We start from the raw sequence: 27,748 nt of genomic DNA on the forward strand, positions 1-27,748 counted from the left end.
ATAAAATACATTATATATGTAAAATCTAGCAATTAACTCTGGTCTCAAAACAATAGAAAGAATTTGCTGGTCCAGGCATCACGGTTCTGAGTTTGAGATTAAACAGTCATACAATGCTTGACTTATCAGCTTTCTTCTAGCAGAGTGCAATGTGGTTACATTTTTGAAGCTCAGTACAACATATAGTTTAATCATAACATATAGTTCTCTTTTACATTTGTAAAACCAGCCTGTGAATTATATTAATATTTACAAACCACATAGCATTATTTACAAGATTCTATCTGGCTGGACTGGCAACCTTTTAGTTTTTCACATTTCTCCCCTCCCCGAGAACTCAAGCTAGTTTTTCAAGTGACCCTTGAGAAACGCTGCTTGAGAGGGTTAGGTCTATTTGAGTATACCTTACCCCACTCCCTGTCTTGAGAGACCATCTGCGTTGGCATTGCTAATCCCACTGCGGTGCTGCACTGACATATCATATGCTTGCAACCCTAGGCTCCATCTTAGCAACTGAGCATTTTGATGGCTGGCTCAGTGTAACCATGTTAGGGGATCTGTAACTACAGTGAATTTTCTTCCATACAGATAAGGCTAAAGTTTCTGCAGTGCACACACTATGGCTAGACATTCCTTTTCCACATCTGCATAGCATTGCTCCCTAGGTTGGAGTCTACGAATGAGATAAACCACTGGGTGCTCTTCTCCTTCTGAAGAAACTTGGCTATGTACACCCCCCACCCTTTGATTTGAAGCATCCATCTGCACAACAAATTATTTGCTGTAATCTGGACTGGCTAACACAGGGTGTCCTCCCAAAGCTTCTTTAAGCTTTTGGAATGCCTGCTCACATGCTTTGGTCCACACCACCTTATCTGACCTGTTCTTCTTTGTCAGGTCTGTGAGGGGTGCTATAACTGGGGAAGAACTTTCTGTAGTACCCTGCTGTCCCTAAAAATGCCTTCACCTGCTTTATGGTAATAGGTGCAGGCCATTCCTGAATGGCTTCCGCTTTGGCAGGTTCTGGCCTGATCTTACCACTCCCACTCTATGTCCCAGGTAGGAGACCTCTGCCATACTCACCTGACATTTGCTGGGCTTAATGGTCAACCCTTCCCTCTGTAGTCTGCCCAGCACCTCCCTGATATGTTGAAGGTGCTCTTGCCAGGAATGGCTGTCGATGGCAATATCATCTAGGTAAGCAAGGGCAAACCCTCCTGCTAGGATATGATCTACCAGCCTCTGGAAAGTTGCTGGGGCATTTTTCATCCCAAAGGGCATCTTTGTGAACTCATACAAGCCAAAAGGAGTCACACCTGCCATTAACCCTTGGTAAGATCAATGGTGGTAATATACTTAGCCCCACCCAGCCGGTCTAGGGCCTTATCTGTCCTAGGCATGGGGTAACCATCTGACTTTGTGTAATTTCCTGTAGTCCACACAGAACCTGGTGCTGCCATCTTTCTTTGGCACCAGCACCATTGAGGAAGCCCAGGGACTGTTGGACTCTTGAATTACCCCTCGTTCCAACATCTCCTGTATCCCCTCCCTCAGAGTCTGTTTGACTCTGTCAGACACCCTATAAGGGGCCTTCCTAATAGACCTTTGGGGTCCTGTATCCACCTGGTGCTGCACCAGGTGGGTGCACCCAGGTTTCTCAGTGAACATGTCCCCAAATTCCTGTAACACTGCTCAGATTTCTCGAACCTGGGTAGGAGATAGTTGCTGAGACATTGCTACTCCTTCCACTGAGGTGTCAATCCGAGCCTGACTGAGGAGATCAGTCACCAGGTCTCCCTCAGACTCCTCCTACAATCCACTGCAAATATTCAGCCAAAGGCCTCCCTATCATGGTAAGGTTTCATAAGGTTAACATGGTACAGTTTGTGCCCCTGCCTCCTGCTAGCAGTTCTATCATGTAGTTAACGCCACTTACCTTTCTTACCACCTCGTAGGGTCCCTCCCAAGCTGCTTGCAGCTTGTTGTGTCTGACAGGAATGAGAGCCATTACCTGCTGCCCTATAGCATACTCTCTAGCTCAAGCATTCATGTCATACCATACCTTTTTCTGTTGTTGGGCTTCTGCTAGGTTCTCCTGGGCCAAGCCCATGAGTTCCCTGAGCCTTGTCCTGAGGTTTAGGAAATATGCCACAACAGACTCCTTGTGAGATTCACACTCACCATCCCACTCATCTCGGATTAAATCTAGAGGTCCCCTCACCTTAGGCCTATACAGCAACTCAAAGGGTGAAAACCCTGTGGATTCCTGGGGAAACTCTCTGTAAGCAAACAACAGATGGGGCAGATATTTGTCCCACATCCTCTTAAACTGGTCTGCAAATGCCCATAGCATGGACTTGATTGTAGAGTTTTACCTCTCAACAAGACCATTATTCTGGGAATGGTAGGGGGTGGTCTTCAGGTGCTTCACCCCACAGTACTTCCACAGACAAGCCAGCAGGTCTGACATGAAATTGCACTCTGTCAGTCAGTATTTCTTTTGGGAAACCTCCCCTGCTGAAAACCTCTAACAAAGCATTTGCCACCTTTTCTGCCTCAATAGAGGACAGAGACACTGCCTCAGGGTATCTTGTAGCATAATCTACTACCTTGAGAATATACTTTTTCCCTGTAGAACTTGGGGTACTCAGAGGTCCCACAATCTCCATAGCTACCCTCTGAAATGGCTCCTCAATCAGTGGCAAATGCATCAAAGGAGCTCTAATATTATCTCCTGCCTTGCCTACCTTTTGGCACTGCTCACAGGTCCTGCAGTACCCTGTTACATCTCTGGAAATTTCAGGCTAATAGAAGTTCTGCATAATACATCTCTTTGTACGTTTTATGCCCATATGACCTGCAAAGGGAATATCATGGGCTATGACTAGAAGCGCCAGATGGTAGGCTCTAGGCACTACCAACTGCTGTATTCTGTTCTCTTCTAGCCCTCCCTCAGGGGTCCACTATCTATACAGTAACCCTGGTCCCAGTATACAGATTCTCCCTTCCCCTGAGAATCAGGTGCCTCACTAGCTATCTGCTTCAGGCCTTGCAATGTAGGGTCTGAGAGCTGAGCCTGTCTCAACCCTCTCCTTGTATCCCTTCCCAGCTCCCCTTCCACAGGAAGTCTGGTATCCTGTGACAGTGGCGCCTCATTGCCAGCATGGCTACTACTACTCACCTCCACCTTTATAGTCACTCTGTCCAAGGGACCATCAGTACCCACAAGCAGCTGTGGCTCACCTTCAGTCTCAATGCTACAGGGTAGCTCCCTCCCTGAAGTAACCACCTCACCAGTCCTGGCTGCAAGTGTGTGGTCTGTATGGGTCTCCCCCAGGCTACCAGACCCACATGCTTGCCTCCAGTTCTGACTGTATGTAACTGCATTAACACATGGTACTGCCTCATCTAAATCCTTCTCTGTCAGGACATCTGCAGGATGGTAATTTGGTACCCCTGTTGCCTCAAGACAACCTACTGTTGGCATTTTGTCTTTCCCAGTTACTGGCTCTCTCACCTTTTATTCTCCACCTTGCCTCCATGGACATCTATATGCCACATGGTCCCACTGGTTGCATTCAAAACATTTAACCCTAGGTCCTGGATGTGTACCTGGACTAGTGGCTTCCCCTGCTACTGGCAGATTCTGTTGGGGCAGTCTGAACCACCCACCATGGGTTCCTTTAGACCCATGAGCAGTACTGGGGGTCCCTTTCCTGTGCAGGAATGCCCTCCTTGTTAGGTATATGTCTCCCTTCTTCCCCAATTCATCTGAAGTAGCACACTGTCTATCAGCTAACCAGATCCTCATGTCCTCAGGCAAAGTGCTAAGGGTTTGTCCCCTCACCAAAAGGTCTGCCAGCCCTTCAGAAGTGGTGACCTGACATCCACTCACCCACCTATGAAAATAAGTGCTCAGTTCAGCAGCATATTCACACACACTTTCATTTGCCTTACGTCTATGCTCATGAAACATTTTCCAGTAAGTTTCAGGTGTTAGCTTAAAAAATTCTAGCAAATAATTCTTAACAGAAGTATAATCAAAAAATTAATTAACAGTTCATTTAGAAATCACAGTTACAGCTTTACCATGGAGTAAGGGGGTCAGGAACACTACCCAGAGCCTTTGGTCAACATCGTACTGTTTACATACCCTCTCAAACATATGAATTAAACTATCAAAATTATCCCCCTCTGTAAACTGTGGAAGAAATGTACTGACCTTTTGTGCTTCTGGGGTCTGGTTACTCCATTCCCCATTACCTCCATGACTCTGGTGAAGAGTCAGCATCTCCTTTTTGTGCTGCCTCTGCCTCTCCTTCTCCTCAGCTTCCAGGCATAGCAGGTTCTCATTCTCCTCAGCCTGTAGATGCCTCAGTCTCTCTGCTGCTTCTGTTTCCAAATGCCTGGCCTCCAACTCAAGTCTCTTTAGCTCCAGATGGATTTTAAGTCCTCTGCAGAAAGGTTGAGCTGTCCATTCTCTGAGTGCTGTGCATCTCCATGGCCAGTCTGACCGTCCTCCTGATTGCTGTTTTCTGATGCAGCTGTGACCAAAGCTGCAATCATGTCTGCCTTAGTCAGGTTTCCATGCACCAGTCCCTTAGCCTGACACATCTCAGCCAACTGGCTCCTTGTCAGCTTGCCATACTCGTCTGCTGACATGCTTGCCTGCTCTCCCTGTCTAACTAAGCTAACAAAAGATATAAAATAATTGTGATCTGAACTCTGAATATTCACTGTGTGGTTGATTTAGAGTACAAAAACACCTTCAGTGATCACTGTACACAAGCTACAGGAATTCACTATCCCCATCATTACAAGCCAGTTAGTATGTGATGTGGCTAACTCACCACTATCAAACAATTAATATTTGATGTGGATATCCCACCACTGCCAAACAATTAATATGTGGTGTGGATATCCAACCACTGCCAACCAATTAATATGTGACGCGTGTGCACTGCCCAGTAATCAAAGAGCCTCAACCCTCACCACTAGCACCAGTGAGAGGCATGCACATTGGGAAGGATAACAAATACACACACAGTAAAGTACAATTTCCCTTAAGAGCACACAGAGATCACAGTCAGTCTGGGGCTGGTTTCTCCCTTTCTCTTCAGATCCCCAATAAGACTCCCCACTGGCACAGCTATAGGGTACAGGTCTCAGCCTAGTGGTCAAGCTAAAACCTCCAGCACCCTCTCTGTCTAACCAGTGCTTCGTGTCCCTGTCTAAGTAGCTGACACACACACACTTTGAGATATGACTTATATACAAACACACAGACACTCCTGGGGAAGGCTGGCACAGGTTCTCCAGCTATGCCCCCTTCTCTACCTAGGCTATAAGGTAGAAATCACTGCCACCAATCACTAACATCAGCTACTAATAAGGCCTTTGCCAAAGGGTGTCAAATTTTACTGTGCAATATTATTATTATCCTATAAATACGTATGACGAACAGCAAGACTTATTGGCGTGGCTTGGACAGTATCACTATATACATGCAATGTACTCTAGAGATTAAATTATCTCTACACAAAACAACCACAGTTGAAAGGTTTAAAAATATTTAATAATAAATAAAAACACAAGACAAATATCCTCAATTCAACATAGTGCTAGTCAAGAGTTCAGAAATCTCAGGAAACGTTAAAATAATACTGTAGAATAGTCTGACATGAATATAGAAAAGAGCTAGTCTAACCTTACTATTTTCTATTTGTAAGAGAAACAATGTCCTAAATAACTTACATACATACAGGGCAAAGGCAGTATACTGGTGACTAGATGTGTTCAGGTTCAGACAAAATACAAAATGCTCTGATTCTCTCACTGAGAAAGTCTTACATTTATAATACATCACTGCTGACTCATTTTAGATTACATCATTCTTAACAGTTCTGATTTAGCTTTCCAGGCTAATAGAAACTCAAAATGTACATTTCTTTTTGTAATGTGCACCTGCAGGAAGCCACAGCAATAAAATATATTACATATGTAAAATCTAGCAATTAACTCTGGTCTCAAAACAACAGAAAGAATTTGCTGGTCTAGACATCACGGCTCTGAGTTTGAGATCAGTCATACATTGCTTGACTTATCAGCTTTCTTCCATCAGTGTGCACTGTGGTTACATTTTTCAAGCTTAGTACAACATATAGTTTAATCATAACATATAGTTCTCTTTTACATTCATAAAACCAGCATATGGATTATATTATATTAATATTTACAAATCACATAGAATTATTTACAAGATTCTGTCTGGCTGGACTGGCAGCCTTTCAGTTTTTCACATAAGTTAAGGATTTTTTTCCTTTTATTATATAGCTTATTAATGCTTGACCATCACCACACTGTTTTTCTTCTTTTAAACTTCCCAATTTGCTGGGCTCTAGTTTGTACTACCCAGTTAATGCACTTGTCCAGGTGTGAGTAGAACATTTCTGTGTAAATCTCTACAATATCACATTTTGGGTGATACCAGTATACTCAAATTTGGGGACTACATCATAGAACTGTATCACATTTGTACATTTGAAATCCTTGAATTTTGTGATATTTGCTTCTGATGGTTTGGAGAGTTTGATGGATAAGGTTACTTGTTTGTAGTTTGATTTGACCACTGAGGGTGCATACCTTGGCGGTGGCACATAGAGATGCTAACTGTGTTAGGAACAGGTCAAGTATATTCTGTCCTCTAGTGGGTTCCTTAACAATCTAGTCTAGGAAGTTTGTTTATATAATGTAAGATTTTTTGAACATGTTACATTGGTGGTATAGGTCTTTCAGTTTAACATTGGCTAGTTAAAATCCCCTAGGATAACAGCATTCCTACTTATAGGAAGTTCACTAATGATATTTATGAATGCTATACATTGCTATGCAATGCTATACAGCGGTTAGAACTCCCTCAGCTAATTAGTTACAACCAATTAGTGCTCACCTTCAACATAATAAAGAATCCCCACAAAACGCCAACCCTAAACCAACTACTAAACCAATATTCAGCAAATCGTCCTCTACCCTCACCCAATAAATCCCTGCTCTGTATATCCAATGCCAACAATACTGCAGGGAAAGCTATTTTCTCTCATACCATTGCTAGGGAATGGAATAACCTCCCCCAAAATATCTCTTCAGTACCATCTATCTCACTGTTCAAAAAGTCACTTAAGTCACACCTCTTGCAGTCCTGGCTCTGTCCTTGCATCACACAAATGCTTTCCTGCTCTCCTCCAATTCTTGGTACCCTCCTCTGTTCACTGCTTACTATCTCCAATATACAGTACTCAAATACCCCCATATAGGGCCTACTATTTGCAAATTATTATATCTTGTGAGATGTCTCTTTGATGGCATCAGTTTTTGATTGAATCAGTCAATCTGTGTTTTTTTTTTTCCTCCCAATACTGACATCCAGGGTCTACTACGTGTAAATTAAGCTTGCTTAGAACAAACTATTGTATGATACATCTCTTTGATTGAATATATACCGCTGTACAGAATTATTTTGTTGTGGAGCTTTTCTCCCTGGGTCTCCACTGTAAATGGACCTCGTTCCAGTCGGACTTTCCTGATAAACAAATGTAAAATAAATAGAAAAAATAAATAAATATGGTTCTCTGGAGACATAGAGGGAGTCCTGTATCATTATATAATCTGATAGCTGGTCCTATTAAGTATGATTTGAATCTCTATAAGCTCTGCTTCTTGCGGGTCCCTGCCTTGAGGCAATGTGCTCTTTAGCAAATATGGATACATTACCACAGTTTCCATTAGGAATAAGTGAGTGATAAAGACAAAACCTAGGTACTGAGGGAGTGCTCTCTATACTCTTAAATCATGTTTCTGCAACAATACATACATAGGATTACAGTCATAGATTAGTACTAGGCTAACTGCCCTTGTGGGCCATTTTAAGCCTAGCCAATTACCCATGTGAGAATCAAGCCCTGCACCTTGCATCTAGAAGTTAAACACCTTAACCATTATGCCAATGTCTCACCCTGATGCAGGAGGGCCTCAAGGTCCAGCAGTTTGTTGATTAGACTTCTAGTATTAAGTAGGGCTACCTTAATATGGCCCAGTGGTTAAATTGTTTTGGAAGTTATGCTAGGAAGTCCATTAGAATAATAGTTCCTTACCTGTGATGTGAAGTAGTATTACACAGCAGACTTTTAATAAGTAACAGCTCAGTTATCTAAATCCAAAGCCTACAGTTTTCAGACAAATTAACATACAGATTTAGAATTATGACAGTTAACTGTAGATATTCCGAACCAAAGTGAAGATGTTCAGAACACACATGATAACTGTGGGAGAGAGAGTGAGATGCAGAATATAAAAAACATATTTTTTTCCAAAATTATAAGCCTAACACTCAGGGCAAAAATACTGTTTATTTTATCAAAATATGAAAACCAAGAGTCATCCTTATTACTTTCTATTAAAAATATGGCAAATGAGACAACTGCTGAGTCAGTCTGGCTTCTCAATACTGCTTCAAGTTAGCATACTTGTAGTAATATCTTGATGGAGATCCAACTCTCCATCCTCAGTCTGAAGAGGTCTAAAAATCACAGGATGAAATCCTATCAATAAGACAGCTCCTGGTGTCAAGAAATTACATTTTACTCTGACTGTAGTATATATTTTTCTTACAAAGAATATTTTCAGAAATAGCAATCATAACGATTCAGGGACAACTGATGCATGTTCAACATCAAATTTACCAGAATGACCTAAAATGTTGAAGAACCATATCCAGGTATCCAGGGGTATAGCAAGCAAATTACATTTTATACACACAGGCTCCTAATGTTATCACCCCCCCCCCCAGACAACTATAACTTAAAAATGGACACCTCTCAAAATGCTACCCTCAAGCACTTAATAAATGTAACAAAATAAAGTAACATTTTCAGCTGCCCCCCCCCCCCCCCCAAAAAAAAAAAAAAAAAAAAAACTGTTGTGGAAGGCATTCATTTAGACAGTTGTAGACATAATATGACTGAAAAAAGTTATATTGATCTGATGCTCAGAAAAAAATATATTCATTAGCGTACAAAGAGTGTGCCTGGCTACACTCTTGACCATATCACATACCAAGCTTAACGTCCTCTTAAAATAATAGTACGATGTAAGTACACTATATGAATATACTTCTGGGACCTATTCCATTAGGGATGCATCTTTCATGATTTCTGTGTCTGAGAATGAGATAAGGAAATGTATACTTGACAGGATGTATGTAGTTAAAAAACAAAAAGACAATCTTATAGAATAATCAAAATATTTGTGAGTCTGGCTGCAGATGGAAAGAAGTTTTAAACCTGATTCCACTTCAGCCTGTGAGCTCAGTGCAGCATTTTTATCTGGTTTAGTAAGTGCATTTGTAAGGCTGATCACTGCTTAAGAAAGTGGTAATGCAATGACAGTAAAGTTAAGTCAGCTCTTGAACTAAGGTCACGCTTTCAGAATCAATGTCATTGTACAGATGGAGTTTCACCACTGTGATAGCATTGCCTTTACTTGTGCCCTTTCACCAAGATTTCAAGGACTAAGGAGTGACAGGGAAAAAGAACGGCAGCTTTAACTGCTGATAGACTAAGTTATGTGGCTGCATAACCTTATACTTGCTTCTTTGAAAGTGGACACTCCTTATAGTCCCATCTCATCAACTCCTTCTACTGTGTACAGAGAGAGCATTTTGGAAGGCCAACCCCCCCCCCCCCTTAGTTTCTTAATCTTGAATTATCTTGTGTTTCCACCCTCTCCGCTTAAAAAAAAAATTACACTTTATTCAGCTGCTTTTACTGTAATTGTGTTTTCCTCCTTTATTACCTTATTTTTGCTGCGTGCTCTTCAGTGTTCAAGAGCTTTTATTCTGCTGCATTTATTACTGCTTGTTAGTAGCCTGACTAACTGTATCTGTTATTCTAAGCATCTTAGTTTTGATTTTAGCACTTGGGCTTCAGGTCAGTTATTTTACATTTAAGAAGGTTGTTGTGGTCTACACTCTTGTGGACAAATCCTTATCAAAACCCTCTCTCCATAAGTCCGCCCAAGTATTCAGAACACTATGTCTGGACAATTCCCATCAGTTTCTCCTGCCAGCCTGGTTGACATGGGCATACTGAGACAGTGTAGCAACTGCCTCATGTTTAATGACAGCCCTCTTCTCCTAGCACATATTTCTTCTACTTGCAAGAAATGTGTCTACATCAGTAACCTAGAATCCATGCTCCCTCACACCACAGTCAGTACTACTGACAAAGAGGTGATTGCCAGCACAAACACCACACCACCCACTTCACAGAGCCAAGCACTACACACACCCTCCTATGTAGGGTTCCTCAATAAAAAAAGACCTCCAAAACACACTCAAAAACATTCCACACTCAACACCAAGCATATCACAGACAGCAGACAACACAGCAGTGTCTTACAAACACACCCTATAAGGCAAAACAATAAACCATTACAGCTTACAAGATATAACAATAAACCAAACATACTAGTCATTGGTGACTCAATTGTGTGACACAATGATGTCCCCCTCACCAGGCTTGAGAAGGAGAAGGTCACGGTCAGTTATCTGCCAGGTGCCAGAATCTACCACATCATGCACACACTTAAGTCTCTCCACAATAGGTAGAAGTATGACTCTGTCATTGTCTGTGTTGTTATGAATGACTTGAGGCATACCTCCCTTGACTATATGAAGAGAGATATCAATAACTTTTCAGAGTACGTGTCCCAGGCAGGTATGACCCTAGCCCTAAGCAGCATCCTACCTTCACCAAGAATGATACCTCAATACCAACAAAAAATAATTGACTTCATCAATTGGCTTAGTTTCTGGTGTCATTCCAAGGGGATCCAGTATCTGTCTGCGTCGGATGACATGGCTTTGCTAGAGATGGCCTCCACCTGTCACCCCTGGGATTCTGGATTCTGGCCAAGGCTGGTGCCTCCCCCAATGTGCCTTTTTAGGCAATGTCCCAAAGACAAATCTTCCAACATAAAAGACCTGTCAAAAAGCAAATTGAAGGTCATGCTGATTAACGCTAGGAGCCTTAACCTGAAAATGCACTCACTGGAGGGTCTCCTCACCCTGGAAGATGCCATCTGTGCAGTCACAGAAACTTGGTTCAAGGCTGCAGAGAGCACCCCTGCCTTACCAGGCTGCACCTCATTCCACACATTCTCACCCAAAAATGAGGTTGGGAAGACTAAGCGTGGTGGAGTCTCTATCTTCATTAAAGACAAGCATACCTCTAGTCTGGTTTACCAGCATGATGAACTAGAAGTACTCCAGGTGCAACTGACAGTTGGCAAGACACCAGTCCAAGTTATAGCCAGCTATAGACCCCCCCCTCCATGACTCAGGACACCCACTTCTCGTACATGGACCTAGTTGATTCCATCAAGGTACCACCTAACACCCTGATACTTGGTGACTTCAATGACCCCACTATAGACTGGGTGAACTATTCCTACACTAACACACTCGTCCAATGATTCCTTGGCTTCATCAGCTCTAATGCACTAGACCAGCTTGTCTCATACCCCCCCCCCCAAAGGGGAGACAACATTCTGGACTTGGTTCTCACCAATATGGGTGACCACTGCACCACTCCCATAATAAGTTCTTTCCTGGTGAGATCGATCATTGGTCTGTCTCATTCAAAGTTTCTCTCCCACCCACCCCAGCCGTAACCAGGCTACAAAACTTCTCAAAAGGGAATGCAGGTGAAATATGAGGCAACATCCATAGTCACCAAGAGAATCTCTTCTCTAAAGCTAGTTACATACCATTCAAATAACTTGTTGAAAAAGTCTCTTGTGTCCATCAGTATGTTCACCATTCCATTGATTACAGGACGTAACTGACGCTCAACATAAATAGACATAGGTTCTGTGGCCCATCCCCTGCCGGAGACTATGGGCCACATAGGTGGAACTAGTGGGTCCTTGTGAATCTTAGGTAACCCATAGATCTTTGGTGTGACTGTATTCTCAACTAAAAAGTAGTCATACAAATTTTTATCTATCAGGCCATCCATGAGCAAAGCCTCTATCCTATCATGTATCCTAGCAATCAACCTAAGTACTTCTTATCTCTCCATCTTAGTATAGATGGTTTCATCATTTAACAACTGTAACATAGCATTTAAATAATGAGACACATTCATCACAACTATTCCGCCCCCTTTATCAGCAGGGCGAATGCAAAGATCATTGCTTCTCATTAACTCTAACAGGGACATGTGTTCTTCTTGACTAAGATTATTCAGCTTCTTCATATTACTACCACTGGAGTGAGAGAAATAATCATAGACATCATCAATACACAGCTTTAAGAATGCCTCTACTAGCAGAGTGTTTACAGGTGTAAACACACTTGGCTTCCTAAAATTACAAGCATTATTCCCCTCTCCATTCCCATACATCAGCTTTAAAGAAATATTTCTTATGAATAGCTTTAAATTAGTCAAAATGTCATTAAGGGAAGAATTGCCAGCAGGTATAAAGCTAAGGCCTCGGTTCAGAATGTTAACTTGTTCAAAATCAATATCATAGAGGAAAGGTTAAAAATCAAACCTTCCGTACCTTGTTGCGGACAGCTGGACCTGTCTCTGCCACTTCCTGAATGTAATGTCTCTTCTTGCTGTTCTTGTATCTGCTCTGAGATCTCCCTCTTTGCCTCATCTGTAAAGGTTCTAGCACTTGTAGCAATAAAAAAGGCTGCCTTTGTGTTGCTGCATTAATCTCAACCATAGTAACATCTGCCACTTGGTTATTACATGCTTCCCAATGATGCAGGTGTACAGAATGTCAGGACAATCCTAGGTCAGAATCCTACATTCAGTAATGACAAAGTTTGCCTTGTTTGTACCCTGCTGGAGTTAATACTTAAACACAACTTGTTCATGTTTTAAGTAGAACACTTCTTACAACAGACGGGGGTGGCTATGGGCACGGTTTGTGCAAATAGTTATGCCAACATGGTTTTGGCAAAATGGGAGATCCGGTAAGTCTTTTCAGAGTTGAATGAGTAATGTTCTCTTTTATGGTCGCTATGTAGATGACTTGTTTCTCATCTGGGGGGGACACAGTAGAAACCCTTGACCTATTTGTAGAGTATCTGAATGATATAACAACCTTTCATCATTTTACCTATGACTTGTCTGAGGCTACTATTTCTTTTTTGGATGTGACAGTACACAAGACTTTAGGAGAGCTTTCCACAAAACAGTTTGTTAAATCATGTAAAACTAACAATATAGTGCACTCCCAGAGTATACACCCTAAGCACATGAAGAAAAATGTCTTGAAGGGACAGTTTTTTTAGAATGGCTAGGTTAAACACTAGGTATAGCGATATGTATGGCTCTTTTAAGACACTCACTACTAACCTTCTAGATAGAGGCTATGACAACTCAGACATCATAGCTGCACAGAATGATGCTGTTATGCTGAGAGACTCTCGGACGAGACCATACTTTATTGAACAAGAAGGACAGCCATATCATCAGCACAGAAATCTACCCAACCCATACGCATGAGTCTTACGTAGTTGAAAGACTCAGGGTCTATATATGGGATTATCAGGAAAGATTGGAGGGTCTTGACTTCAGATGTGAAATGTAAGAGTCTACTAGGAAGATCCCCCTCATTTTGTTTTAAGAATCGACTGTCACTTAAAAAGATGTTGTGCTACAAGCCACTGACCAATAAAAGGAAGAGTGTATAAAGTGAAAGAACTGCTGCGCACCCCTGCCATCATTGTATTGCCTGTAGGTATATAGATACAGATGACCACTTTATACATCTTGATACAGGTAGGGCATATGATTTGAGATCCTATGTGGACTGCAGCACTCAGAATGTTGTGTACTGTGCTTCCTGTGTGGTTTGTAAAAGTTTCTATGTAGGGAAAACGAACCGGCGCTTAAGAGACCGGATTAGGGAGCATGTGTATAGCATTACCAAACTAGATGAAATAAATGCTTTGTCCAGGGAGCAATCATTGGTTTAAGTTTTTGGTCTTAGAAATCTTTCCACCATGACTTAGAGGTGGTGATATCAAAACACAGACTGAATGTGTGGAGATTAAGTGGATGCACTTGCTTAGGGGAAATGAAGGGAGAGGGTTAAATGATGTCATCCCTATTAAGCCAATTTTGAAATCACATGACCTTAGACATTGATATATAGCTACTTGTGTTTTAAGTTCTCTTAATGTTAGATCTGATGAAGTACCTGTGTGTATGAAAGAACTTATCCAGTTTTTATGAGTTTTATGTTTAACTGTAGACTTAGCCAACAAATCTCAAGTTCTTGTTGTAGTGACTGTTCATTCATCTCTGCTAAATGTGCTGTACTTAGTATATTTACTACTTGAAGTCCCTTGCCTCCTGTTCTGTATTTCAGGTGCATAGTATGAGGAACATATGAATATGCTTTGCAAGGGTCTGTGGTCTGTACTTAAAATCCTTCATTATGAATATATTAAGGAAATTTCTCATATTCATACAGTACTGCTAATGGTTTCTTTTTCTATTTGAAAATTCATTATTTGTGTATTTTTAATGTTTTTTATCACTAAGCAACTGATCTAATATCCTGTAAGGCTGCAATTTGTACACCATTCTGAGTGAAATCTACTTCCATAATTCCAACAGAACAAAGTTATTTACATCATAATATGCTAAGATCAGAACATTAGTAATTAGACTCATGAGCACCTTAGAATTCCTTTCTTGTTGTTCTTCTTCTAATACATTCATTCTCGTACCAAAATTTTCTCTGACATCATTCTTAAAGGCATAATTATCTCAGACATATAAGATACACACTTTGAAAGATATTAGATCATTCATAGCAACCTTAATAGTGCTGTTTTATATTCTGGTCTTAGTGTTTTCAGAATTACTTGGGCTTCTTTTTTTGACTGGGCTAGAGATCCTCTAATGTTAAAATATTGCCCATGTATTTCTATATCAGACTCATCACACTTATTTGTACTGATACACAATGTCTGAAAAATATTAAAAGAGAGCATTTCTCATTGTGTATAGTAGCAGAAGTAGTCTCAATAATGCCAACTGTTTGTTCTTTAACATATTAAATGCAAACTAATGTTTCTGTCAGGTAAAACTAAAGGAACAAAATTCCATATTGTGCATGTCCAGTATGCCACTTGATAGGTACAGATTCCTTATCTTTCATTCAACATTTCATCAGTACTGTCGGTGTTCCAAACAACTGTTGTCCAGGTAATTAAATGTTTGGAAGGTGCTGTAAGCAATATTATTGTGAGATCATGCACAAATACAACATGAAAAAAGACCGATACATCTGCTAAACAGATTCAGATGGTAAATTTTCCAATTATATAAAAGCAAATATAAAATGTGAATATTATTTTTTGCAACAGTGATCATACTATTCACTTATTCTTTTAATCCTGATTGCTTTTCAATGATGCACAATATTTAAATTCTTTTTAACTTCTGTTCAGCTCTATGTCTGAGTTCTGGTAATACTTTTCTAGAAGCATGAATTATAACACTGTGTCAGATTTTATTTGCATGTTTCTTTATTCTGGCAGGCATCCTAAACATGTGAAGAAATCAGCAGGGTCATGTAGAATATTACTGCATTGATTTTGTATGGTATCTGAGATGTCTGTGTGACTGTGTGAATGGTTTTGTATACATGCGATCTTTGCTTTTATACTTTGCATTAATTTTATTATGCCTGGGTTTTCACACACCAAATAGCCCAGCATGTTAGGATAATTATTTTTTTTAAGTGCAACCGTTTGAAACAGAAATTTGAATTTCTTAGTTTTGTACTCAGATACAGGTAGTCCTAGTCTTATTGGTGCCACTGTGATGCCAACAAATTAACAATGTCAACACAGCTCTCTCTCCAGAGCCATCTATCCCCTGTTGCTTAAATGTATTTTAAGATACTATACTCTGTACCCATGTCAAGTTTAAATTGCACAATCTATCCATTAATTCTCAACACTTGTTTTCAACAGCCTGTCTTGATTACCTGTCTCAATATTTTAGGTGCAGTTTCAGATTTTACAGAACTAAGTCTTTTCACTTCAACTGTATTATTCAGAACTGTTGGTTGGGTTGGTTGGTACTGTTTAATTTCATATTTTTGTTTAAGAACATGCAAATTGTTCAGCACACAGTTATTTTACTATTTATTTTCTTTTTCTTTTCAACAACATATAGATTATTTTGAATACCTTTTTCTATTTACAGACTCCAGAGAAATGCCATTTGCTATCACACATTTTCCAGAATTGATTAAAAGGCAACTTTTTTCTGTCATGCATATAGCATCACCTAATGCATATTTGAATTAGAACTGCTTTTCCACGGCTTCTTCTTGGATTCAAGTGTGACTCTCTTTATATCCATTTCCCTTTACAATAAATCCTACATTTATTTCTCACTTTTGACATATTGTTTGATTCAAGTTTTATTGTACACATATAATTCTTTTAACTATGCTATAGTAATTCTACTTACTCTGCATTTATCCACATATTTTTATAAAGTCAGGCCAATTTTTATTAGTAGTGCACCTCTTATTTTATTATTTCTTATACCAGAAACAATTCTATAACTTATTAATGGAATCATGCAACTCACTAAATTCAATCTCTTTCTCTGTTTTTCAGCTCAGTGATATATGCATATGCAAATGACTATCAAATGGATTTTTTTTCTGGCTAAGGAGAATTTGTAATTTTTTTCTCTTAAGTGTTTTTTTTATCTTTCTACTCTTTAGCATGAGTAAAAGAGTCAAGTACTTATATGGCTTCTTCTCAAGTAACATGCAGGATTGCAGTAAACTGAAACTTTTCAGAGTTTTCAGCAAATACACTTGCAGCGAAGAATAAATCACAGCCTAAGTCCAAAGCTTCTAGGTTTCTGCCAAATTCTTTCAAATAAACAGTTCTGTAAAAATACAATTGAGGCATATTTCCACTTGGAATTATACTTCAATAGTAACAAGCAGGGTGACTCTTGAAAGCAAATTAATTCCTTCAATTCTGGCAGATATTTCACAAGTCTGTCACTGTTATGTTAGAAAACTTCATAAATAATACACAGACATGATAGATTTGGTCCGGCTTTCATGAGATCTATATTCCAGATGAACTCTGTGGAAGAAATGTGTACCACATAACATGAAAATTGCTTAAGCTAGTTAACTAACCTTAAAGCTATATAGCTATATGTATGAGTGACACAGTGGTGCAGTGGTTAGCATTGTCGTCTCACAGCAAGAGGTTCTCTGGTTCGATACTCAGCTGGGGTACCTTCTGTGTGGAGTCTGCATATCCTCTCTGTGTTCTCATGGGTTTCCTCTGGGTGCTCCAGTTTCCTCCCAAATTCCAAAGATATGTGTTTGGTGTGTTTCTCCCTGATCCTCTGCTGAAAATGAGCGCAGTCCCAGTCAGACTTTCCCAGTAAAGAAATGTTATATAAATAAATAAAAGCTGTGACTCCGTGACTTACTTTAGATCATGTTTTATTAACATTGCCGCAATCAGTTGTGGGGGAAGACTTTTTATTCAGTCACTTTTCAGTCATTTGTTGTGGGGAAATGACTAAGCTGCTCTCCTGTTTTATCACTGGGATTGTGAAAAATTTGCTATTGATGTTCCCCAAAGCCACATAACTGTAGAACAGGCATCTGATTAGTTGCAGATGGCATGGTGGCATCCTTCTTTGCTTTGTCAATGACATCACTATACTGAATATCTTATTTGTCCTTCTGACTTTTTTGTAAACAAATCATAATGACAGATAAAAAGTGAGATAGATTTAAGAAAAGTTGAAGTATACCAGAATAGCACGTTTATGGATTGTAGTACAAAAATAACCAACATTTCTGTATTTAATGCCACTTATTTTTCTATCCACAGTGTGATTCCTTGGAATGTAGCATTAAATATGCTGCAACTTTTTCTGCATTGCATTTAAATTTTCATATTTGTGACTCATGGAAAGCAGATCTATAGTAATTCTTGCACTGTTGTGTTTTGTTTTTGCTAAGATGAAACCATAAATGTGAAGTTGTTCAATCTCACTGTTCATTCTTCACTGATGGGTTTGGAGCTGATCCTCGGCTCCAACACGGCCGACTAGCAAGCTCAAAGTTCTCCAATAGCTTGAGACCCAACCCCTTATCCCACAATGCACTGCTGGAATTACCTCAGATCTAGTTTGCCGCGGCATGGGTCTCTTGGTTTCCAGCGTTGCTCGAGACTATTATTGGGAGTTTTCAACTTTCAGCAAGTTTTATATTTCACTTTTATATATTTTACTACTATATATATATATATATATATATATATATATATATATATATAAAATACTATCTAGTTAACAGTTGTTTTCTGTGTTCTCCCCTTTCGATTGCCTTGGGCCCTTTCTTTCAGTTGTTAGTTAGAGTTACCCTTTTGGGATTTTTGATATTGGATTGCCTTAATCCTATTTATCTTTATATAGTTAAATAGTTGGTTACTAGTTGCCTTTTTGGGCTGTGTGTATTGTGTGACTTAGTTAGATTTCCTGTTTAACTTTAAATATCTCATAGTTAAATAGTGTGTTTCCTTTACATTGGATTTTGGGAAATGTCTGAAGAGAAGGAAAAACATCCAAAGTCTGGGTTAAAAAATGCCCAGACTGTGGACAGAAGATGTCCGTCACGGATACCCATGTGCCGTGTGTTTACTGTTTAGGTGAGGTGCACCTGCAAGAGTCATGCAGTATCTTTCACTCCTTTTCCACTAAAGTGCTTGCAGAAAGGAAGAGGAATTTAATCGACAGGGGTATTATCAAACACCCTTTTTCAGAGGCATTGTCTGATCAGGATGGGGCCAGCAAATTGTCCAAATTTCCTCTGAATCCAGGACTAAGAAAGGAAAAAATTCAGAAAGTGTTGTGACTTCGGCTCCACTGACTTCGGTGCTGCCAGTCTGTTCTTTTCAGAACCGGGACACTGCTTGGGAGGCCTAATAAGTTTATTTCTGCCCCCGTGGATAAGTCCTTTTTGACCAAGGGAGTCCCTGTTGATGCCATGGTGGGGGCGGCAGCCACCAAAAAGGAAATGTCTGAGACTTCCTCGTCTATCCATCCTCCTAACAGAGACTCTAGGATCATGGATAGATATGGGAAACGCATGTTTAGTTCAGCGACTTTCTCACTCAGATCACTGAACTACTTGACGCATTTTACCAGACTGCAGGGAGATCTCCTTAAGGAGTTGGGAGATACTCTTCAGGGTGCTGAAGCTATGAGTGTATCCGAAAAAGTTGCCACCCAGCTCGCTACCCTCAATTCGATAGTCAACTCGTCCATGTGTCTCATATCTTACGCAGCTGATGGTTCGAGTAGAGCTGCCGGTACAGAAATTGCTCTTCGTAGGCATGCCTGGATGCAACTCTGTTCCTTTGCGGAACCCTTCAAGTCCTCCTTTATGAATACCCTGTTTGACGGCTCATCCTTGTTTAGGCCAAAAATGAAGGAGACTTTGACCAGGTGTGAGCAAGAGGGAAAGACTCTGTCTGCCATCGGAGTCCATTTTTCCCATCCCTACTCGACCCTTTCCTAAAGGTCAGAGGGGAGGAAAGATGTGATTCCGGAAAGCCCAAGTAGCCTTTCGAGACACACATGGAGAACCCCCCCTCCACAGGCAGAGAAGGGGTTTACAATGGAAGACGCCACCCTCATGGCAGAGGGGGTCCACAACACCAGGGTGATAGAGATCACTTCTCTGGTCAGTCCTACCAGCACTCCTGAAGGGAGGCCCGGCTGTCCTACTCTGGAGGCAGTCGAGGGTCACTTGTCATTGTACCCAGAAGCCTGGCTAAATATAACAAATGACACTTGGGTACAAAGTATCATTTCCAGAGGGTATTTCATACTGTTCTCCACCCAGCCCCATCCCGTCAAAAAAAATCCCGGACGTTCCACCCAGTTATATGGGGCAAGCAGCAATAGAGGTACACCAATTGCTAGAAAAAAAGAGTCATTCAGCCAGTCCAAGCAGACCAAACAGGATTCGGATCTTACTCAAGATTATTTTTGTTTCCAAAGAAAACAGGGGACTGGAGACCCATTTTGGATCTCAGCAGACTCAACCAATTTGTGAGAAAAGAGAAGTTTTGAATGGTCATGCTACAGTCCATACTCCCATTTTTAGGGAAGGACAATTGGATGTGCTCAATCAATCTCAAGGATGCATACTACCACATAAAGATGGCCAGGCCATCCAGAGATCACCTGCGTTTCCGGCTGGGAGCCAATCATTATCAATTCCGAGCTCTGCTTTTGGTCTCACTACAGCCCCCAGAGTGTTCATCAAGTGCATGACAGTAGTCACGGCTCACCTGAGGCATCTCGGATTCCAGGTGTTTCCGTATTTGGACGATTGGCTCCTTACCTCCACCACCTTCAGGCATTAACTTCTTCAAGTGAGAGAGGCTACTCTGACACTCTGTGATCGGCTAGGCATTACAGTCAACTTCAAAAGGTCTGCCTTGTTGCCATCGCAGCATATCATTTTTATAGGGTCAGAATTAGACACGTCAACCACCACTCTTTGTCTTCTACTAGAAAGGATTTGCATTCTTCACCAACACATCATGTCCTTGGTATCAAAGGACAGAGCACCAACTGCAGAGGCATTGAAAGTACTAGGATTGATGGCAGCAGCAATCTTGGCAATCCCGTTAGCAAGGATGCATATGAGAATCCTTCAATGGCTTCTATTCATGCAATGGTCTTACCAAGAACTTCCAATGAGTCACATGATCCTAATAACGAATTCCTGCAAGAAGGATCTTCAGTGGTGGTTGACGTCTCTTCATGTCACAATAGGATGTCCCTTCATGCTACCCCCTCCAGTTGCCACTGTGACCACGGGCGCTTCCCTGATAGGGTGGGGGGGGGGCTTTTTCAGGGAAAGACTGCCCAAGGCACATGGACAGATCAAGAGTCACATCTGCATATCAATGTCCTGGAGATGACAGCAGTGCTTCTAGCGTTGCAATACTTTCAGGACTCTCTTCCTCTAGGGACAATTGCAATGCAGACAGACAGCATGTCAGTGGTCTGGTACCTGAACAAGCAAGGCTGGACCAAGTCTTATCCCCTTTGCTGAGAAGCCCTCAGAGTATGGCAGTGGGCAGTGTCATCCCAGCGCTTTCTGTTAGCAATGCACATCCCGGGCAAATCCAACATCATAGCAGACAGACTGAGCAGGGCAATTTTATTGCTCCACGAATGGTCCCTCAAACAAGAGATTGCAGACAGGATTTTCCACAAATGGGGCCAACCTTCCTGTGACCTGTTTGCCTGTCATATCAACAACAAATGCAGAAGCTATTTTGCCCTGATTCCCATGCCAGGTCACTCCCCGAGGGATGCTCTTGTCCACGATTGGCCCCTGGTCTCCTCTACGCATTTCCTTCAATTCCCCTGATACCCAGATTCTTACAGAAAGCAAAGTCACTGGGATGGACGATCATCCTTATAGCCCCTCATTGGCCTTGGCAGATTTAGTTTCCGTTTCTTTACCATCACATTCTGGAAGACCCATGGATCCTGGACCCAGTTCCGGACTTATTGACACATCCGTCAGGGGATCTTCATGCATCATTGCGGACACTGAAGCTAACTGCTTGGCTGCTACAATTCCCCGCATAGCCAGGCTTTATAATCTTTCCCATGACAGTCAAATTTTGTTGGCTTCCCATAAACCTTCCACTAGAAAATTGTATCATAGTAAGTGGAAGAGATTTTTCATTTGGGCTTCTTCCCATAACATTGACCCTTACCAAGCGCCACTGTCTACTATTTTACAATTCTTGACAGAAATTTTCAACAAAGGAGCAGCGGCTGCTATGGTGCAAATACAATTAGCTGCTATATCTAATTTCCATCTAGGGATCGATGGATTGAATATTATGGCTCACCAATTGTCTAAGGCTTTTCTAAAAGGTTCTTTTCACATAAGGCCTCCAGTGAAGACACCTTACTCTCCCTGGAATTTGAATTTTATGTTATCTCGCATCATTCTTCCTCCCTTTGAGCCTGCATCATCTTGTGAACTAAAATTTCTATCGTGGAAAACTATCATCCTAGTAGCCATTATTTCAGCCCGCAGAGTGTCAGAGCTCCAAGCCCTATCCATCAAGCCCCCTTACATGGTCTTCGATACTGGCAGAGTATCTCTCAGGACAAATCCATTCTTTTTGCCCAAAGTATGTTCTGAGACTAACATCAATCGAGTCATTGAGTTGCCCGTTGTCTTCCCTAATCACACCAACAAATTGGAATATATGTTGCACAAACTCTATGTTTACAGGCAACTTAGATTTTATTTAGACAGAACAAAAGGCATTAGGAAATCAGATCAGCTTTTTATGTCTTTTTCTGAGGCCAGGAAAGGTAAACCAGTTGCCAAAACAACCCTGTATAAGTGGCTGTCGGATTGTATCACTTACACATATTCTTGTCATAACATGCCCTTGTCTAGTAAGGTGAAGGCTCATTCAACCAGAGCAGTTTCTACCTCTTGCCTTTCAAGCCAAATTACCTTTGGATAACATCTGTGCAGCAGCAACATGGTCTAAACTACACACTTTTATAACTCATTACAAAGTGGATAAGGCCTCCAGGGACAGGGCTTCATTTGGTTCTATGGTTCTAAAGAGTCTACTTCCGTGAGCCACCCAAGATCGGGGTGCTAGGGACGCTACACATCAGTGAAGAATGGACGGTGAGATTGAACAACTTCACATAAAGAAGTTATGTACTCACCATAACGTTCCATGTGAGTTGTTCCATCTTGCCTTCATTCTCACGTCCCTCCCTTCTTCCCCCTCCTGGCTGGCAGTTGACCTGGATGTTGTCTTCATCCTGGTTTTTCAATGTGTCTTCATTCCTAGGCAGAATAATTATTGTATTTTTATATGGTATGCAGAAAACAAGATCTGAGGTAATTCCAGCAGTGCATTGTGGGATAAGGGGTTGGGTCTTGAGCTACTGGAGAACTTTGAGCTTGCTAGTTGGCCGTGTCAGAGCCGAGGATCGGCTCTGAACCCATCAGTGAAGAATGAAGGCGAGATGGAACAACTCACATGGAACGTTATGGTGAGTACATAACTTCTTTTTTCTACAGAATCAACAATTAAAATAGAGTTTCAACCAGAAATCATGTGAAATAATTGATTCATTCAAGATATTTTGCCAGCAGAAAAGAAAATACATAATGTAATGGCACATAGGAATACCTGACCAGTGTACTACAAACACAACTGCGTCATACCAAATAAACTGGAAACTTAATTCTGTATAATTAGGCAATGCAAAGCTTAAGAAAGTGTGTGTGTGTGTGTGTGTGTGTGTGTGTGTGTGTGTGTGTGTGTGTGTGTGTGTGTGTGTGTGTGTGTGTGTGTGTGTGTTTGTGTTTGTGTGCGTCATAAAAATTAGATATAATTCAGTGTCCACTTTAAGACTGGGACTGTAAACAATTTTTTTATGAATAAAATGTTAGTATTATGAGGAAGTTTATGCCTGACTGTCTGTGGTTTGTGGTCCTGATTATCCTATGAAGGAAGAAGTTCTAATGTGTGAAAGGTTGTTCACATGCTGTATTTTGAACAGTATGTACAAAAATAATCCACCATTCAACTTGCAAGGAGATATGTCTACCAGTGGGGCAGATGCCCATTTCATCTGGCAAAGTGTTATTAAACAAGGGAATGCTTAGAAAACTGCATGTGTAGTAAGTTGGAAACAGAACTGAATATGATGCTGATTTCAGAAATGTTACTGAGGCAGTTTCAACAAGTTAGGGATCAAGCATGTTTTTTTTAACAAAAGGCACTGTGAGGTAGGATATTTTATTTCATGGACATGTAATGTAGCTAACTTTGTCTCCAGGATAAGAGTACTAGCTAATACAACTTATTTATTTAACTTAATGATTTCCCTTCCTTCTTAATGCTCCGTACTCCTAGATTATTGGTGGAATTAGGCATCTCATTAGACTGGCTACAGAATAACCTTTCTATACAAGTTCTATATACATTGAGAAAGGAAAATACTCTCACTTCCTGAGATCTCTGTTCCCAGATTGATGATTTGGAGTAGGCTATAATAACTTGGAGGAGCTTGTTATTGCACACCATTTTTTATTCTGAGATTTTGCTGAGATCAGGATATTGGGCACTTTACGGTGGTTTTCTGCAGTCCTTTCTAAATGACCATGGCCTTCCTATGGCAACCATTCTGCATATTGTACAAATTAAATCTTACTTTGTTTGATCATGTCTGGTTTTATGTACTTTACTAGAGGGCAGTAAATGATTTCTAGTAAAGATTAACTACTGAATAATTAGCTTGTTTATGTTGCACAAAAAATAGTTGCTTCCTATACTTGAAACTTGTCAGCTGACAATAATGTATATATTGTATTGTTTGCTTATATCTTGAGACTAAGACACTTGTGTTGCTTGTTTTCTTTGTTAATTTATGCATTCAGTTTTAGCTCTTTGGTATGTTTCAGACCACGCCTAAAATGTTCATTTTCCCTAATCCAGTGCACAGATTTAGAAATATAATTACCTAAATAATAATGTTCACCTTTTTATTCATCAAGTTGACTTTTGGGTCAGAGGGACTACAGATATCTATGATAGCTTATAAAATGCCTTCTTGCTTCAGCCTGAGACTTTAATCATTATTCTAAAATTAAAAATCTACACCTACTGTTGTAATACATTTTGCAAAGCCACAGAGCTCATGTTTTGCTACTCTATTATGATGCACGTTACCTTGGCACAGACATGTCTGAACTAAACCGAGCATCTAGACCTCTAGCCATATTACTTTACTACACATGAAATACTGATTTATGAGCTTCTCTGTCATATCATAATAGAATGGCCTGACACCACAGTACAGAAATATGTATATGTGAGATAAATTATTTGTTGTTCCCTAATACAAGACCAACATCGGATGAAATCTCAGGAAAGAAAGAAAGAAAGAGGTATATAATACATTTAGAGGCAGGTAGGCAGAGAAAGTATTATGATCCCTTTATGATGGTAATGTTTTATTATGCTATTACAATATTTAATAAAGACAGGTGGTGGGCATTACTTTTTTATGCTCTGAGAATGTCACAGAATTCTTAACATATGTAGCAATGTACTCTTAATTCTAATCTGCTACTGATATTGTGATGATTGAACTCTCATGCCAGTCAATCTGGGATTGTTTGGTTAGCAAAAAGACTGAACAATATGTAAGTATATTATGAAAACGAACTTATTTCCAGTACATATCATATAACAGTGAGCATACACTGCAATCTTTAATAAGCAGAATGTCCAGGATTTTCTGACGTGAACGTAGAGACATGGAGGAAGAGATAAATGTTCTCTCTTATGTGGTAAAGAAGATAAGAAAACTATTTTGCTTTTGTTATGCTTAATAGAGTTGAAAGGCTTTATTCCAGCCTTCTAATCAACTATTTGCCTGTCTTTTGTTCATTTGCCTGCAAATGGTCTATTGTGATCAATGTACTACCTGAGTAAACAAAGTAAGTAAGTTACTCAATCAATAAATATGAAATGAGGACTGTTAGGATTCCTCATATTCCTTCATTTACTTTCTAAAATAACTTTATGTCTTGCCTTCTTCTGATATTCCTTTGTAGTCTGATTTTTATGAATCTTTATACAAAGTAAGTGTATGTTTTTGTGCAAATAGTGCTACAAATATACAAACATATACTCTCGATATTTCCCCTTCCTCTGTCGCTGTCCCTCTCTGAATGTCTATGTGAATATCTATAATGCAGTAGTACGTTACATCTGTTAACCATGAAAGTGGATTAATGCTTGTAGTCCAGTTTTAGCTAAGCCAGGTCTGAAGTACAAAAGTGACAGCTACATACATGGACATTGCAGGCCACCAAAACAACCTAAGCTGTGTGTCTTTGGGAGGTGGACGAAACATATGCAGACACGAAGAGAAAATAAAACTTCATACAGACTGTAACAGAAATTCAGTATTCAAATCCCAGATGTGTACCCTCTGCAGCTACAGGATTAACCATTACCTGAAGGTAAAGATCAATAACAGGTCTGATATTATGGCCCTAAATCAATACTGTAATAACTTATTTATCACTTGGCCAATGTACATAATAATAGGTACATACTATAATCTTAATAAGCAAAGTATGATAGATTTTCTCAGAAATTGATTCATAACTATGGATATATGCAAGACTGAATAATTCATGCATTCAAAGGCTTCCATAGTAAGAATTCGTTGTTCACACATATGACTGAGAGGATAAGTTCTAGTAATGTAGGAATTTTTAAGCATCTAATTATGCCTGCAATATGTCTTTTGAAAACAACATGAAAATATTGAGCATCCCTTAAGTGATATTCATTTTTATGGATAAAAACATCCCAATTTATTGGGAAGGAGAGGACTCTCATCAAAGTCCAGTCAGGTATCTAAGTTTTTGTGATGCATGTTGTCATGACATTTGTCTAGACATATGACGTGGTTCATAGCTTGAGCTGATGTGAACCATGATATATTTAATGTAAAAGCACAGGGCAAGTTGGGCTGATAGAATTTCTGGATCTGCCAGTTCTCTGTTATGCAGTGTAGCCCCTGTATTTATGGTTAGTTTGAAAGCAAAGTATTACAAGAAATTCTGATAAGGTTATATATACAGATATAAAGATTGTTATGATTTTGGATGAATATAACATGCCTCATTGTAGACAGAAAAATATATACATTCATATCTATCTTATCACCAGTCAATTGATACATTTAAGCACAGCTGGTGTTGTTATTAATACTTGCAAAATGTTATATACAGCACTACAGGCTATACTGTCAAAGCATCAGCATTATAGACTTTCCTACTATCTGTGATGGCAGGAAAACATTTGTCTTCTCCCAGCTCCAGTGCCATAATGTGTATAGTCTCATAATTTAATATAATTAGTCTTATCAACCTCTACTTGTGCCTTTCAACTGCTTAGTCTTCATTTTCTGTGTGTTCTGCTAACAAACTATGGCCATTTTTGTCTTACCAAAACTGTAATAGAACAGACGTGAAAACATAAAACTGAATATAAATCAAAGAAGTGCAAGCAAAAGATGAAAGCATCTGTAGACAAGACAGTGATAAATACTACAGGGATACATATCATTTACTTGAGATATGTTTTAGTTTTAAGGGACAACCAGAATAATTTGCTTTTCTTTAATGCTTTTTCCTCAATGTATTTCTGTATAAAATTGTAGGGTATGGAGAACAGCTCTGAAAGTAAATTGGACTGATTTTTAATACATACAGTGGATATAAAAAGTATACACACCCCTGTTAAAATATCAGGTTTTTGTGCTATAAAAAATGAGACCACAATAAGTCATTTCAAAACTTTTCCTACCTTTTATGTGACCTATAACCTGTACAATTCAATTGAAAAACAAACATCTTTTAGGGGAAAAATATAAAAAATGTACAATAAGCTGGTTGCATAATATGCACACCCTTAAACTAATACTTTGGTGAAGCACCTTTTGATTTAATTACAGTATTCAGTCTTTTTGGGTACACACCTGCCATCAATTAAAGAGACTTT

Source organism: Protopterus annectens, chromosome 1.part2 (assembly GCF_019279795.1).
Source record: "Protopterus annectens isolate FY-2018-M chromosome 1.part2, PAN1.0, whole genome shotgun sequence".
NCBI classification, from domain to species: domain Eukaryota; kingdom Metazoa; phylum Chordata; order Ceratodontiformes; family Protopteridae; genus Protopterus; species Protopterus annectens.